Source organism: Triticum aestivum, chromosome 2D, assembly GCF_018294505.1.
Source record: "Triticum aestivum cultivar Chinese Spring chromosome 2D, IWGSC CS RefSeq v2.1, whole genome shotgun sequence".
NCBI lineage: Eukaryota > Viridiplantae > Streptophyta > Magnoliopsida > Poales > Poaceae > Triticum > Triticum aestivum.
In genome coordinates, this window is record NC_057799.1 from 362,168,506 (window position 1) to 362,185,720 (window position 17,215).

The window sequence follows — 17,215 nt, forward strand, 5'->3', positions numbered from 1 at the left end:
CTTCTAAATTCGTCCATCTCATGCTCATCAAAAGGAATCCGTTAACAAGGTTGATCAAGTCTTATTAACAAACTTCTTCCGAGTAACATGAAACTAGAGAACTTTCGAATAACACTAAGTTACCTCAACGGGGATATGCATGTCCCCAACAATAAGAATATCATATTTCTTTTTGAAAGTAGGTAGAGGGAATTCAAAACCTCCAATAGTAATAGTTGAAAATTTTCCAATAGAATTGATACTATGGACTTGAGATTGTTTCTTCGGAAAGTGTACCGTATGCTCATTACCATTAACGTGAAAAGTGGCATTGCCTTTGTTGCAGTCAATAACAGCCCCTGCAGTATTCAAAAAGGGTCTACCAAGGATAATGGACATACTGTCGTCCTCAGGAATATCAAGAATAATAAAGTCCGTTAAAATAGTAACGTTTGCAACCACAACAGGCACATCCTCACAAATACCGATGGGTATAGCAGTTGATTTATCAGCCATTTGCAAAGAGATTTCACTAGGTGTCAACTAATTCAATTCAAGTCTACGATACAAAGAGAAAGGAAAAACACTAACACCAGCTCCAAGATCACATAAAGCAGTTTTAACATAGTTTCTTTTAATGGAGCATGGTATAGTTGGTACTCCCGAATCTCCAAGTTTCTTTGGTATTCCACCCTTAAAAGTATAATTAGCACGCATGGTGGAAATTTCAACTTCCGGTATCTTTCTTTTATTGGTAACAATATCTTTCATATACTTAGCATAAGGAGGCATTTTAAGCATATCAGTCAAACGCATACGCAAAAAGATAGGTCTAATCATTTCAGCAAAGCGCTCGAAATCCTCATCATCCCTTTTCTTGGATGGCTTAGGAGGAAAGGGCATGGGTTTCTGAACCCATGGTTCTCTTTCTTTACCATGTTTCCTAGCAACAAAGTCTCTCTTATCATAATGTTGATTCTTTGATTGTGGGTTATCAAGATCAACAGCAAGTTCAATCTCTACATCATTATCATTACTAGGTTGAGCATCAACATGAACATCATTACTAAAATTATCACTGGGTTCATGTTCATCACCAGATTGTGTCTCAGCATCAGAAATAGAAATATCATTGGGATTCTCATATGTGTCTATAGCAGGTTCACCTCTACTACCTGTGTCGGGTTATCAAGACCATGTATTTCTTCAATAGGTGATAGATTCTTAACATCTTCAGCTTTAATACCTTTTTCTTTCATAGATTTCTTTGCCTCTTGCATATCTTCAGGACTGAGAAATAGAATACCCCTTTTCTTCAGAGTTGGCTTAGGAGTTGGTTCAGGAAGTGTCCAATCATTATCATTACTCAATATATTATTCAATAGCAATTCAGCTTGCTCAACAGTTCTTTCCCTGAAAACACAACCAGCACAACTATCCAGGTGGTCTCTGGAAGCATCGGTTAGTCCATTATAAAAGATATCAAGTATTTCATTTTTCTTGAGAGGATGATCAGGCAAAGCATTAAGTAATTGGAGAAGCCTCCCCCAAGCTTGTGGGAGACTCTCTTCTTCAATTTGCACAAAATTAATATTTCTCGTAAAGCAGCTTGTTTCTTATGACCAGGGAAATATTTTTGAGAGAAGTAGTAAATCATATCCTGGGGACTTTGCACACAACCAGGAGCAAGAGAATTAAACCATAACTTAGCATCACCTTTAACGAGGAAGGAAACAACTTAAGAATATAGTAATAGCGAATTTTTTCCTCATGAGCAAATAGGGTGGCTATATCATTCAATTTAGTGAGATATGCCACAATAGTTTCAGATTCATAACCATGAAAAGGATCAGATTCAACCAAAGTAATAAACTCAGGATTGACAGAGATTTATAATCCTTATCAGTAACAAAGATAGGTGAAGTAGCAAAAGCGGGATCATATTTCATTCTAGCATTCAAGGATTTTTCTTTCAGCTTAGCTAAGAATTTCTTAAGATCCTCTCTATCATTGCAAGCAAAAAAGTCTCTAGCAGTTTCCTCATCCATAACATAACCCTCAAGTACAACAATCAATTCATATCTAGGGGGAGAATCATAATCATCATCTTCAATAATTTCATCAGTTTCAGTAATTTCATTCTCTCTAACCCTATGTCGGAGTAAATGGCCACGGGTAGCCTAACCGACTGCCGCTGGTTCTTCTGAAAAAATTATCAGTCCTTCGGGCCTCCAAGCACTCCGAGCATTGGGCCGCCTTCCCTGGCCGGCTACCACTAAAGCCGACTCCCGGAGGGCGACCCAGCCTCACCAACTCCTCCCCAGGACAACTACGGGGTGGCCGACTCCAAGAAGCCGGCCAAGAAGGACGCCGACTCCTAGGAGCCGGCCAAGATCACAACCACTCCAAAACCACTCCCACATAACGGCGACATGACGGGGTGTGGCCACAGTGCGGCCCACTACCCCCGAAGCCCGAGGCGGGCGTGGCTACAGGAGGCCGTACGGGACGGACGTCTCCCGTGCGGCTCGGCACTGTAGCCATGTTGGCCTCGACGTCACCCACGACCGACTCTCGTACGGCCCGCGGGCGGCGGGCCCCTTCGGCCAGAGAGAGGCGTGAAGGCGGCCCGGCCTTTCCCAGTCGGCCAAGAGCATAGCCGGCCTCCAGAAGCCGGCTACTCCCTTCCTCGAAGCAGGAGCCCCATTAAGGAGACAAGACGAGGTAAGGCTACAGTGATAGCCCCCGAGGCGGCCCACTGTAGCCACACTTACCTCGACGAAGCCCTCGTCATCACAGGCGAGGCTACAGTAAGCAGCCGCCGACAAGACCCTATGCGGTGGGGCCGGCCTGTCGACCGAGTAGCCGGCAGCCGGCGGGACCTACCAGCCAGCGGGACCCAGCAGCCGGCGGAGAAGCCGGCGAGCGTAGACACTGATGGCTGGGGCCAGAGCCCAGCCGGATTACCATTGTACCCCCGGGGGGGTAGGCCTATATAAACCCCCCGGAGCACCCATGCAAAGGGTTCGCACCCAAGCATAGTTGGCCTCTGAGCATAGAGTTGCCCTCTAAGCATAGCACACACACACCATAGATAGAGAGAAGCAAGAGCTAGCCTTGTTCTTCTTCTCCCTTGATCTCAACAGCTCTAGGAGCGATTGTAGCTACCTTTTATCGATCTAGTGATCATGCGGAGACCCCGCAGAGCAGGACTAGGGGTGTTATCTCCTCGGAGAGCCCCGAACCTGGGTAAGATTCGCCGGCGTGCATGTCTTCGCCTCATCCCGTTTCCGGGCACCGGCGATGTTTTATTGGCTCCCACAATGATAAGCCATCCCTTGGCATATGTCGCACCAACCACCCGACATTTGGCGCCCACCGTGGGGCCAGGTGCACCGTCGTCCGGAGACCTGTTCTGGACGGGAACCCTCTTCCTCCCCCGCGAGCGTAGCCAGCCTGCTGCGCCCGATGGCGTTTGCCTCGACGCGCTACAAGGCGTCGACGACACCTGCGCAGCGAGCCGCCTCGCCGATCTGCTCGGCGAGACTCGCATCTCCGACGAGCCTGCGTCCGACGCAGGCACCGACTACCCCGAGAGCCGCCTCGTCAGCCTCCTCGACCAACTTCACGTCTCCAGCGAGCCTGCTGCGGACATGGAGTCTGTCGGCTCCACCGACCCGATGCTCATCGACTCCGACACCGCGTCGCTCGACGCCTACCCCTCCGACGTGGTGGTCTTCGACGACCCCCTCCCTCGAGCTGACAGCGGCAGCAGCGCTGTCACCGAAGTGCTGGCCATCAGCCACGTCTCCAACTCAGGCGAGAATGCCCGCGACGCCCAGCAAGCGGCGATGCACGACCTCTCCGTCCCCATCCCGGCCGACGCCGACGCCGAAACCCTGGAGGCACGCCGCCTTGCCCTCATCGCGGAGGGCCAGAAGATAGCCTCGATGAGACGCCTCACCGAGGCCCACCAGCGCGAAGTCGACCGTGCCGCCTTCGGCACGCCGCCGCCTAGCGGCCCGAGCCGAGCCGGCTTCGTCCAGAAGCACGGCGCAGCCGTTGCCAGCATGCTGGGCGCAGATCGCCCCGTCTACGCCACCCCGCTCGAGAATCTGCGAGCCGCTCAGGCGGCCGTAGAGGAGCTCAATGGGCTGGGAGCCGACGAGCTCCCCTACATGACAAGACGGATCCAGCAGCTGATCGACGCGGCTGCAGAACGGCACGAAGCCGGCGCCCGTGCTGATAGTCATCCCCCACGCAGGGAGCACGCCGCGACGTCCCGCTCGCCGACTGCGAGCGGCACGCGCCAGAAGAAAGACAAGGAGCCGGCTGCCAGCCGCAGCCGGACTCGCATTACCATCGAGCGCGACGCGGATGGCCGCCCTCGAGCTGTGGAGCACCAAGGAAATCTGCCTCCTCCCCCGCCTCGAAGAGAAAGACGCCTCACTCCGCCACCTATCACGCACCCGACTCTTGGCGACCGACTCGGCCGCCGAGAAGGAGTCGGCGAGAACGACGCCCGCCACAGGATCGACCGCCTTGCTCGATCCTTGGTGTTAGAAGAAGAAGACGATGTCGGCCCGCCATGCTTTGTGCCCCGCATCCGCGACGAGCCCTTCCCCAAAGGGTTCTCGCTCCCCAGAGACACGCCGAAGTACAACGGCTCAGTGAAGCCGGAAGATTGGCTCATCGACTACTCCACGGCCGTCAGCATAGCTAATGGCAATCGGCGCGTCGCCGTGAAGTACGTCCCCCTCATGCTGCAAGGCACGGCGCGCACATGGCTCAACAGCCTCAAGCCCTACAGCATCAACAGTTGGCTGGACTTCACCGAAGTTTTCGTCCGCAACTTCACCAGCACCTACAAGCGGCCTCCCAAGCCTCGCCAGCTCTCCCTCTGCGTCCAGGGGCCCAACGAGTCGACCCGCGACTACCTCACGCGATGGGCCGAGCTCCGCAACTCCTGCGAGGGAGTGCACGAGGTCCAGGCCATCGAGTACTTCACCGCCGGGTGCCGAGAGGGCACCCTCCTCAAGCACCGACTCCTCTGCGACGAGCCGGCTACCCTCGACGAGTTGCTGATCACCGCCGACAAGTACGCCACAGCCGACTCCTCAATGAAGACCGAGCTCCGAGTGGACGCCTCGGGGAAAGTAGTTGCTCCGGCTCCCAAAACGCCGGCTGGCGACCCTAATCGGCGCCCCTACCAGAACGACCACAAGCGCAAGGGCCCCATGCCGACTTCCTCTAGTCGGCAAGTGGCCACAGTTGAAGACGAGCAGCCCGAAGAGCGGCCCGCTCCCAAGAAGAAGGGTGGCCGGCCGCCCTGGCAGCCATCTTTCTCCTACGAGCAAGCACTCGATGCCCCCTGCAAGTTCCATAGCGGCGCGAAGCCGTCCAACCACACAACCCGGAAATGCCACTGGCTCACCCGCATCACCAAGGGTGAGGGAATGTTGCCGCCTCCGCCTCCCGGCCAGCCGCCTCCAGCCCCCCAGCAGCCGGCGGCTCGGCCGGCAGTCGGCGCCATCCAAGACGAGTTCCCCGAAGCGCACGACGCCTACGTCGTCTTCACAAGTCAAGCCGACGACAAGCGCAGCCGACGCCAGCAGCACCAAGAAGTGAACGCAGTCGCCTCTAGCACCGCCGAGTTCATGCACTGGTCGGAAAAGCCAATCAGCTGGAGCCAGGCCGACCACCCAGAGGTGATGCCTTCGCCTGGCTCCTATGCTATGGTCTTGGACGTCACCCTTGCGACGGAGAGGCGAGCTGCCAGATTTTCCCGCGTCCTGATAGACGGCGGAAGCAGTATCAACATACTGTACCGCGATACCATGGAGAAGCTGAACATCAAAGCGAAGCAGCTCATGCCGAGCCGCACCGTCTTCCATGGTATCGTACCCGGCCTATCTTGCTCTCCAATCGGCAAGATCAAAATGGATGTTCTCTTCAGAGACAAAGATCATTTTCGCCGGGAAGCAATATGGTTCGAGGTAGTGGATTTGGAGAGCCCCTATCATGCACTGCTTGGCCGACCTGCTTTGGCCAAGTTCATGGCTGTGCCCCACTACGCCTACCTGAAGATGAAGATGCCGAGCTCGAAGGGGATCATCACGGTAGCCGGCGACTACAAGAAGTCCATCGAGTGTGCCATGGCCAGCAGTCGGCTGGCCGAGTCCCTCGTGGTGGCAGAAGAGAAGAAGATGTTGAAACGGGTTGTGGCCATGGCCGGCAAGCAGCCGGCCTTGTCCCCCAACCCCAAGGATTGTGATGCGCAGGGCTCCTTCCAGCCTGCAAAAGAGACGAAGAAGATACCTCTGGACCCGGAGAACCCGGAGAGGTTCGCTGTGATTGGGGCGAACTTGGACAGTAAATAGGAAGGCGAGCTCGTCGACTTCCTCCGTGAGAATCGAGACATCTTTGCATGGTCCCCAAAGGACATGCCGGGTGTCCCGAAGGATTTCGCCGAGCACAAGCTACACGTCCGAGATGATGCGAAGCCGGTCAAGCAGCCCCTCCGCCGACTATCAGAAGAAAAGCGAAGAATCGTGGGAGAAGAGATAGCCCGGCTCCTTGCCGCCGGCTTTATCATGGAAGTGTTCTTTCCAGAATGGCTTGCCAACCCAGTTCTGGTTCTGAAGAAGAATAACAAGTGGCGCATGTGTATAGACTACATGAGTTTGAACAAGGCCTGCCCAAAGGATCCATTTGCTCTGCCACGGATTGATCAAGTGATAGACTCCACAGCCGGATGCGAGCTGTTAAGTTTTTTGGATGCATACTCAGGGTATCATCAGATCAAGTTGGACCCGGCTGACCGCCTGAAGACTGCCTACATCACACCCTTTGGAGCTTTCTGCTACCTGACAATGACATTCGGCTTGAGAAATGCCGGTGCCACTTTTCAGCGTTGCATGCAGAAATGTCTCTTGAAACAACTCGGTAGAAATGCCCACGTCTATGTAGACGACATTGTGGTGAAGACAGAGAAGCGCGGTACCTTGCTGGAAGACCTGAAAGAAACATTTGCCAACCTGCGCCGATTCCAAATCAAGCTCAATCCCGAGAAGTGCGTGTTCGGAGTGCCAGTCGGCCAGCTGCTAGGCTTCCTGGTCTCCGAACGCGGCATTGAGTGCAACCCCGTCAAGATCAAGGCCATCGAGAGGATGGAGATTCCCACCAAACTGCGAGATGTGCAGAAGTTCACTGGCTGCTTAGCCTCCCTGAATCGTTTTATCAGCCGACTAGGAGAAAAGGCTCTCCCCCTGTACCGACTCATGAAGAAGTCCACTCACTTCGAGTGGAATGATCAAGCCGACCAAGCCTTCCATGAGTTGAAGAAAATGTTGACCACTCCGCCTGTCCTGGCTGCGCCGACTGAGAAGGAGCCCATGCTCCTCTACATCGCCGCGACTAGCCGAGTCGTCAGCACTGTTGTTGTGGTCCAGCGCCCGGAGGAAGGCCGAGCCCAGCTGGTCCAGAGGCCGGTCTACTACCTCAGCGAAGTACTATCCAACTCCAAGCAAAACTACCCGCACTACCAGAAGATGTGCTATGGCGTGTACTTCGCTGCCAAGAAATTAAAGCTCTACTTCCAAGAGCACCCCATCACGGTCGTGTGCACTGCCCCGCTCGCCGAGATCATAGGCAGCCGGGATGCATCCGGCCGGGTGGCCAAATGGGCCATTGCCTTGGCGCCCTACACGATCTTCTATCAACCCCGCACCGCCATCAAGTCGCAAGCATTGGCCGACTTCCTCGTCGACTCGGCCGAGACCCAGTACTTACCGCCGGCTCCCGACTCTACCCATTGGCGGATGCACTTTGACGGGTCCAAGATGCGCACCGGTTTGGGAGCCGGCATCGTCCTCACCTCTCCCAAAGGCGACAAGCTCAAGCACACGCTGCAGATCCACTTCGCCGCCTCCAACAACGTCGCCGAGTACGAGGCGCTCGTACACGGGCTCCGGCTAGCCAAAGAACTCGGCATACGCCGAATCCTGTGCTACGGCGACTCAGACTTGGTGGTCCAGCAATCATCCGGTGACTGGGACGCCAAGGACGCGAACATGGCAAGCTACCATTTCCTTGTCCAACAGATGAGCGGATACTTTGAAGGGTGCGAGTTCCTTCACGTGCCAAGGGCCGACAACGACCAAGCAGATGCCCTAGCACGGATCGGCTCCACCCGACAAGCCATACCGACTGGCGTCTCCCTCCGGCGCCTCCTCAAGCCGTCCATCAAGCCGTCTCCAGAGTCGGATTCCATCTTCGTACCGCCTGCACCAGAAACAGCCGGATCCGACTCGAGAAATCCTGCAGGCGGCACGGGGACTGCCGTAGTCACACCCGGCCCGGGGACTTCAGAACCCGGCTCGGGGACTACAGCAGTCGGCCTGGGGACTGTAACGACACAAGAAGCGGTGGCCGACTCCAATGCAACACCCAACCCACCCACCCGAGTCATGGTGGCCACATTAACAAAAGAAGAAGTCACAGCTCCCTCATGGGCCCAGCCCATCCTCAAGTTCCTAGTCAGCAGAGAGCTGCCGGCTGATGAGATCTCAGCAAGACTAGTGCAACGACGAGCCGCAACATACACAATAATCAACAGGGAGCTTGTGAAGCGCAGCGTCACTGGAGTCTTCCAGCGTTGCGTCGAGCCAGAAAAAGGAGTGGCAATCCTCAAAGACATCCACCAAGGCAAATGCGGCCACCACGCAGCCTCAAGATCCCTTGTGGCCAAGGCTTTCCGCCATGGTTTCTTCTGGCCGACTGCCTTGGAGGATGCTAAAGAAATAGTCAAGAGCTGCAGAGGATGCCAAGTTTTTAGTTCCAAGCAACACCTGCCGGCTTCTTCACTCAAGACCATTCCCCTCACCTGGCCTTTTGCCGTTTGGGGTCTGGACATGGTAGGCCCTTTCAAGACAGCCCGCGGCGGCTTGACACATCTACTCGTTGCTGTGGACAAGTTCACAAAGTGGATCGAAGCCAAGCCGATTAAGAAGCTGAACGGGCCGACTGCCGTAACATTCATCACCGACATCACTACTCGGTACGGCATGCCGCACAGCATCATCACCGACAATGGCACGAACTTCGCCAAAGGTGCACTGGCACGTTTCTGCGCGACGCAGGGCATCCGACTGGACTTAGCGTCCGTTGCCCACCCGCAGTCAAACGGCCAGGTCGAGCGAGCAAATGGACTCATCCTCTCCGGCATCAAGCCCCGACTGGTTGTGCCACTGGAGCGATCGGCCGGCTGCTGGCTCGAAGAGCTGCCGGCTGTCCTCTGGAGTCTGCGCACTACACCCAACAAGTCAACCGGCTTCACTCCATTCTTCCTCGTGTACGGTGCCGAGGCTGTCATCCCCACAGACATCGAGTTCGACTCGCCTCGGATCACCATGTATACGGAGGAGGAAGCCAAAGAAGCAAGAGAAGACGGCGTCGACCTACTGGAAGAACCGGCTGTTAGCCCTCAGCCGGTCCGCCATCTACCAGCAAGGGCTGCGCCGCTACTACAACCGCAAGGTCAAGCCAAGATCCTTCCAAGAGTGCGACCTTGTGCTCCGGCTGATCCAGCGAACAGCCGGCCAGCACAAGCTCTCGGCCCCTTGGGAAGGCCCCTTCGTCGTCAGCAAGGCACTCGGCAACGACTCCTACTACTTGATCGACGCACAAAAACCAAGAGCACGCAAGAGGGACGACTCCGGCAAGGAGTCGGAGCGACCATGGAACGCAAACCTCCTAAGACGATTTTACAGCTGAAAAGCAGTATGTATCATGCTCCCCTTTTTTATTAAGCACAAACCAACAGGTCCCCCGAACAGTACTCGGGGACTGCCTTTGTTTATCTATGAATGACTAGTGTCATATCCATGAATGTATTATTACATTTCGAATTTTTGTCCGGCACCGGGTTCGACTAGTCGGCCCGGGGACTGGCCGCCTTGAGCTACATCGCAAGTTTTTCCTAAAGTCAGAAAAGTAGTGCGCCGGCTCCCAAGTCCTCTCTTGTTGAAAGTCGCAGCTCAAAGAACTGACTGTCCGACTAGCAAGAGAGAAGACAGAAAGGACGCCTGCATGAAAAACGGCTAAGGAACAACCAACCTATGTAGCAAAGAGACGGCCTCCAAATATGCCTGCCGGCTGTCAAAGCAGCAGGCTGGCCGGCTTCCTAAAAAACATAGCTTTAGTCCAGCAGAGCTAAAGTACTTCCCCCTCCCCAATTGGCCAGGCACTCCCCGGCTACAGATTGCAGAGCAACTGTTTGACTGGGGAGGCGGCAACCAAGGGAGGGCGGCAAAGGAAAAGAAGGACAAAAAGCAAAAAGTACAAGGAAAGGCCAAATTGCATAAACTATATATACATAAAAGCCGCCAACAGGCCGGCAACAGACTTAAGTTTGAATACACCCAGTGGGTGGAATTGTGCAGACTTAACCAAACATTGTTCAAAAGTAACAAAATAGGAAAACAAAAGAAAGAAGACTAGGGCGCGACATGAAGGCCGAGCCGGTCGGTGAAGGCGGCCTCGCCGGCTGAAGGAGTGGCCGCCTAGCGGGTCCCGGCTTGACCACCTCCGGCGGCAGGAGACGCACTCGCGCACGACGTAGTGCTGGAGGCGCGGTCAGGCTAAGGCTGGCCGGCTGCTCCACCAGCCGGCATAGCGTCTTCACCCTCCTCCTCCTCCTCTTCGCCCTCGTCGCTGGAGTCAATCTCCTCCGCCGAGTCCTCGCCGTACGCCGGGTCCAGCCCGAACCAATCTTCCGGCTGGGCGACCCCATTGTCGTCCACCTCGGGGGCGAAGACACTGGTGTCGGTGTAGTCGGCGATCGCCGAAGCCCGCCGAATGATGGCCGGCCGCGCCGGCTCCAGCTCCGTGTCGGCTTGCTGCCGCCAGGTAGCCAGCTGCTCCAGGTTCAGGCCGGGATACCAGGCCTTGACGAACTCCAGCGCCCGCCTGGCGCCGGAGCGAGCCGACGAGGCCTTCCAAGCCTCGAAGCGGCCGACTGCCACCTCCAGCCAGTCGGCGGTCCGACTGGGGGTGCGAGGGACCGCTTGGCCGGGCCAGAGGGCGGCCAAGACCTGCGCCCCGGCACGCTGAAGCCGGCAGAGCAGCCGGTGAGCCGGCTGGATGCGAGCCTGGATCGCCAGGAGCTGTTCCTCCAGCGAGCGGCCGGCGGTTGGCGAGATCTCGAAGCCGGCCTGCCTCTCCGCTTGGCGATGGGCCTCGATGGCCTGGTTGGCGGCAGTCGAATAGCCAGGGAAATACTCTGCGCAAAGAAGAAATGAAGAGAAGAACACCAAAATCAGAAAACAAGCCAAAGTGGCAGATGGCAAGAAAGGACGAAGAGATAGATGGCTTACCGTCAACCAGATCCTCGATCTGGCCATAGCCGGAGACCAGAGTCAGCCTGGCCTCTGCCCAGCCGGCCGCCTCCGTCTCGAACTCGGCCTGGAGGGTGGCCTCGCGGTCCTGCGCCGCCTCCAGTGCCTCCTTGTGGCTTTCCTCCTGGTCGGCTAGCTTCTTGACCAGGCGGTCGCGCTCCTGCACCAAGGCGGCGAGCTCGGCGTCCTTGGCACGAAGAGCAGTCTGGGACTCCCCCAGCTGTGCCCTCAGACTAGCGTTGGCCGCTGCAGAGACGGCAGAAGAAGAAGAACAATAAGAAATCGTCAAGGAAGATCTGAGCCGACTGCTCAGCAGTCGGCCCGAATCTCGGGGACTACACCCAGTGGGTGCGCTGACGCGCCCCCACATGAGATAAAGATCAAGTCACATACCTCGGCTCTCAGTAAGGTCGGCGGTCTTCTGAGTCAGCTCCCGAGCCTGGAAGTTGAAGGCGGCCGCTCGGAGGTTGTGGTAGTCCTGCAAGACGGACAGAAGACCGAAGTGAGAACAAAAACAGCAAAGACAAAACCTCCAAGAAGTTCCAAGCCGCCTGCTCAGCAGCCGACTCGGAACTCGGGGACTACACCCAGTGGGTGCGCTGACGCGCCCCCACGAGAGAAATCAAGATCAAGAAGAGAAATCAAGATCAAGAAGAGAAATCAAGATCAAGAAAGAACAAGATGGGAATACTAACCCGGATGGCTGCCCGCGTTGCGAGGAATTCGTCGGTGAACTGCCTCAGCGCCGCGGCTTGGCTTTGGAGCCGGGTCCGGACGTCTTGTGCAGCGACGTTCACCACGGCTGTCCCTCCGCCTGGCGTCCACCCCGAGGTAGCGCTGGCCGCCTCCGCGTCTCGGGCCGACGAGCTGGAGCCCACGGCCAGCTGTGGCTCCGACGCGGCCTTCTGCGGCTCCGACGCGGCCTTCCCTTGACGCCGGCTTGGCGGAACCCGGACCGCCACCTCAGCCCCCGCGGCTGGCTCGCCCTCCGCCGACTTTGCGGGCGCAGGCTCAGGCTGGCCGCCTTCGGCCGCCCTAGTCGGAGGGGTCGGCTCCGGCGCCTTCTCCAAGATGATGACGTCCTCGCCGCTTCCCCCCAGCCCTGGCTGGTCGCTGCTGGCTCCCCCTGGCGAGGGCTCCGTGTCCCCAGGCGCCATGGTGCGCAGGGGGGTGACCATCAGAACCTCCCCTGCCGCCGCCGCGGCCTCAGCCTCAGCCTGGGCCTTGGCTGCGGCCTCGGCGAGCGCCTTCGCCGCCTCCTCCTCCCGAGCCGCCTGGGCGGCGGCCGCCTTCCGCGCCTCCGCCTCCCGTGCCTCCTGCTCCTCCCGCGCCTCCCGCGCGTTCCTTTCCGTCGCCTCCTGGAGGTCAGCGTGGGGGTCCACGCGGCGGGTGGTGCTCCCAGAGCCCCTTGGCGACTCGACAACGGAGCCGGCAGCCGCCCGCTCAAGTGACAACGGAGCTCTGATCGTCGAAGAAAAAGACGAGAGTTCAAGAACCACCAAAGAGAAGAAAGAAAGAGAGTACACAGAGAAAGAGAACTTACGCCGACACGGTCTGCGGCTGCTTCACCACTTTGCGGAAGCGAGCCGCCTTCACGGCCGCCTCTTCCCGCCTGGTGGCTGCCGCCCCGCCCCTGGACTTCTTCGTTCGGCTGCCGAATAAGCCCTGGGCGGCGCGGCGCTTCTGGCCTCCACCCCGAGCAGGCTGCGCGCCGGAGGAGCCCGTGCCGCGTCCGGATGCCGGCTGGCGGCGCGGGACGGCTTTGGCTTCATCCTTGTCCGGCCAGTCGTCGAAGGTAGCAGTGAACCCGGAGCCGCCCGCTTCGTCGCCGGCTTGGCCACCGGCCGGCTCGACGGCGTCGTCCATATGGACCGTCCCCAGGTCGGGGTCCTCTAGGTCGTGTTCTGTCCGGTCGGGGACGAAGCGACGCTCCGCGTCTGACCCGCCGGCCGGCCGAAGCTGAGGGCTCTGTCGAAGAACAAAGCCGACTAAGACAGAGTCGGCCAAGAGACACTCGGCAACAAGGCTGAGAGAGAGAGAGAGAGAAAGAGACAAGGGGAGCGTACCGTAGGCGGAGGATTGGCACGGCTATATGGCTCCTTGCCGAATTGCCACTCTTCAGAGAGTTGGCAGTTTGCGAGGTAGTTCACCATGTAGGCGACCTGGTGGCGCGGCATCTCCTGGGTGCACATGCGGCTCGGATCGAGCTGGCCGCTCATCTGACAGATCAGATGAGGCCGGCTCTGGAGCGGAAGAACCCGGCGCGTGACGAACGCAGCCAGAAGGTCGGGCCCCGTTAGGCCCTCCGACTGGACCATCACCCGCAGTCGGGCGATGGCGGCGTTTCCAGCCTGCGACAGCGTCACCGCCCGGAAGGACCACTGGGGCAGCCTGCCCGCCGGTGGGCCGGCTACGTAAGCCGGCAGGTTGATGTATTCGCCCCGCGGAGCGATGTTCCGCACGTAGAAGTATGACTTCTGCCACTTCTTCACCGATTGGATTAGCGTGATGACGGGGAAGGGGTTGTCGGCGGCCGATCTCCGCGACGCGATGAAGGCGCCAGTCTGAGCCGGCACGCCCCGCATGCGCGTGCCCAGCTTCGACTGAAAGAACTCCCCCCAGAGCTCAAGGGTGGGGTGGACGCTGAGATAGCCCTCGCACAGGGTGACGAAGGCAGACAACAGCACCACCGCGTTGGGGGTGAGATGGTGCGGCTGGAGCTGATAGAATTCCAGCCAGGAGCGGAAGAAGGCGCTCACTGGCAAGCCGAAGCCGCGCAGGAAGTGCGAGCGAAAGACCACCCGCTCGCCCTCCCGCGGCTCCGGCCTGATTTCCTTCGCTGGCGCGAGGCGGACCGCCACTTTGTCCGCGCCGGGCAGCCGCCGCGTGTCGCGGAGGAAGTCGACGTGGTCGTCATGGACGATGGAGCCGTCCCAATCCCCGCCAAGCTGCTCTACGTGGGGAGGCATGGCGAGAGCTAGCACGGCGGCGGAGGAGCGTGCGGTGGAAGAGCGCGGCGGCGAGGCGCTGTCGCGAGAACGAGCGAGGGAAGAAGACGGTGGAAGTAGGAGGAGCGTGCGAGGGCCTGCCGCCCTCCACCTCCCCCTACTTATAGCCTCATGAGGCCGAAGAGGCCGGACGTGGGGGGGGACGTGGGATTAACTGCGCCCACTCCCCTCACGTCTCGCGATTATTGCGCGTAAATACGAGCTGAAACTGCCGCACGGAACGTGCGGGCGGTTTCGGGATACAAAGGATCCGCGCCTGGGCCGGGGCGCGGACGTGGCGGGCCCCCTCCCTGCGGCGACGTCCCGTCACGCGCGTGGGCTGGCAGGCTTTCCGGCCACGTGGCTCGCCGACGGCCCGTGGCCGGCCCGCGGCCCGGTGCACGTGCCAGCGGGTTCCCGCCCTCCGATTCCAGAAGATTTCGACTCAGGCGGCGCGCCTGACTAAGGCCGGCTCCCAGCTGCCGGCTTGTCACGATAGGAAGCTGATCGAGCTTCTCAAACCCCACTCCACCTCGAAGCCCAATCAGCTTCGGGGACTACTGTCGGAGTAAATGGCCACGGGTAGCCTAACCGACTGCCCCTGGTTCTTCTAAAAAAATTATCAGGCCTTCGGGCCTCCAAGCACTCCGAGCATTGGGCCGCCTTCCCTGGCCGGCTACCACTAAAGCCGACTCCCGGAGGGCGACCCAGCCTCACCAACTCCTCCCCAGGACAACTATGGGGTGGCCGACTCCAAGAAGCCGGCCAAGAAGGACGCTGACTCCTAGGAGCCGGCCAAGACCACAACCACTCCAAAACCACTCCCACATAACGGCGACATGATGGGGTGTGGCCACAGTGCGGCCCACTACCCCCGAAGCCCGAGGCGGGCGTGGCTACAGGAGGCCGTACGGGACAGACGTCTCCCGTGCGGCTCGGCACTGTAGCCATGTTGGCCTCGACGTCACCCACGACCGACTCCCGTACGGCCCGCGGGCGGCGGGCCCCTTCGGCCAGAGAGAGGCGTGAAGGCGGCCCGGCCTTTCCCAGTCGGCCAAGAGCGTAGCCGGCCTCCAGAAGCCGGCTACTCCCTTCCTCGAAGCAGGAGCCCCATTAAGGAGACAAGACGAGGTAAGGCTACAGTGATAGCCCCCGAGGCGGCCCACTATAGCCACGCTTACCTCGACGAAGCCCTCGTCATCACAGGCGAGGCTACAGTAAGCAGCCGCCGACAAGACCCTATGCGGTGGGGCCGGCCTGTCGACCGAGTAGCCGGCAGCCGGCGGGACCCACCAGCCAGCGGGACCCAGCAGCCGGCGGAGAAGCCGGCGAGCGTAGACACTAATGGCTGGGGCTAGAGCCCAGCCGGATTACCATTGTACCCCCGGGGGGTAGGCCTATATAAACCCCCCGGAGCACCCATGCAAAGGGTTCGCACCCAAGCATAGTTGGCCTCTGAGCATAGAGTTGCCCTCTAAGCATAGCACACACACACCATAGATAGAGAGAAGCAAGAGCTAGCCTTGTTCTTCTTCTCCCTTGATCTCAACAGCTCTAGGAGCGATTGTAGCTACCTTTTATCGATCTAGTGATCATGCGGAGACCCCGCAGAGCAGGACTAGGGGTGTTATCTCCTCGGAGAGCGCCGAACCTGGGTAAGATTCGCCGGCGTGCATGTCTTCGCCTCATCCCGTTTCCGGGCACCGGCGACGTTTTATTGGCTCCCACAATGATAAGCCATCCCTTGGCATATGTCGCACCAACCACCCGACACCCTAGCAAGTTGTTATCAAGAAATTCACCTAGTGGCAGAGTATCATCAAGCACAGAAGTAGTATCATCATAAGTATCATGCATAGCGGAAGTGGCATCATCAATAACATGTGACATATCAGAATCAATAACAAGTGTAGGTGTCGCAAGTTTACTCAAAACAGAAGGAGAATCAAGTGCAGAGCTAGATGGCAGTCCCTTACCTCCCCTCGTAGTTGAGGGAAAATCTTGGTTCTCTGATCTTTCAAATTCCTCATAGTGATCAATAGATATAAATCCCAAGTGACTCAAATAATAGATCTATGCTCCCCGGCAACGGCGCCAGAAAAAGGTCTTGATAACCCACAAGTATAGGGGATCGCAACAGTTTTCAAGGGTTGATTGTTCAACGCAAATTTATTGATTTGACACAAGGGGATCCAAAGAATATTCTCAAGTATTAGCAGCTGAGTTGTCAATTCAACCACACCTGAAAGACTTAATATCTGTAGCAAAGTATTTAGTAGGAAAGTAGTATGGAAGTAACGGTAACAGTGGCAAAAGTAACAGTAGCAGTTTCTTAGCAATTGTAATAGTGGCAACGAACAAGTGACAGAGCAGAGATCAATATGAAACGAGCTCATAGGCAATGGATCAACGATGGATAATTATGTCGGATGGCATTCATCATGTAACGGTTATAACATAGGATGACACAGAACTAGCTCTAATTCATCAATATAATGTAGGCATGTATTCCGAATATAGTCATACGTGCTTATGGAAAAGAACTTGCATGACATCTTTTGTCCTACCCTCCCATGGCAGAGGGGTCCTATTGAAAACTAAGGGATATTAAGACCTCCTTTTAATAGAGTACCAGACCAAAGCATTTGCACTTAATGAATACATGAACTCCTCAAACTACGGTCATCACCGAGAGTGGTCCCGACTATTGTCACTCCGGGGTTGCCGGATCATAACACGTAGTAGGTGACTATAACTTGCAAGATAGGATCAAGAACACAAATACATTCATGAAAACATAATAGGTTCAGATCTGAAATCACGGCACTCGGGCCCTAGTGACAAGCATTAAGC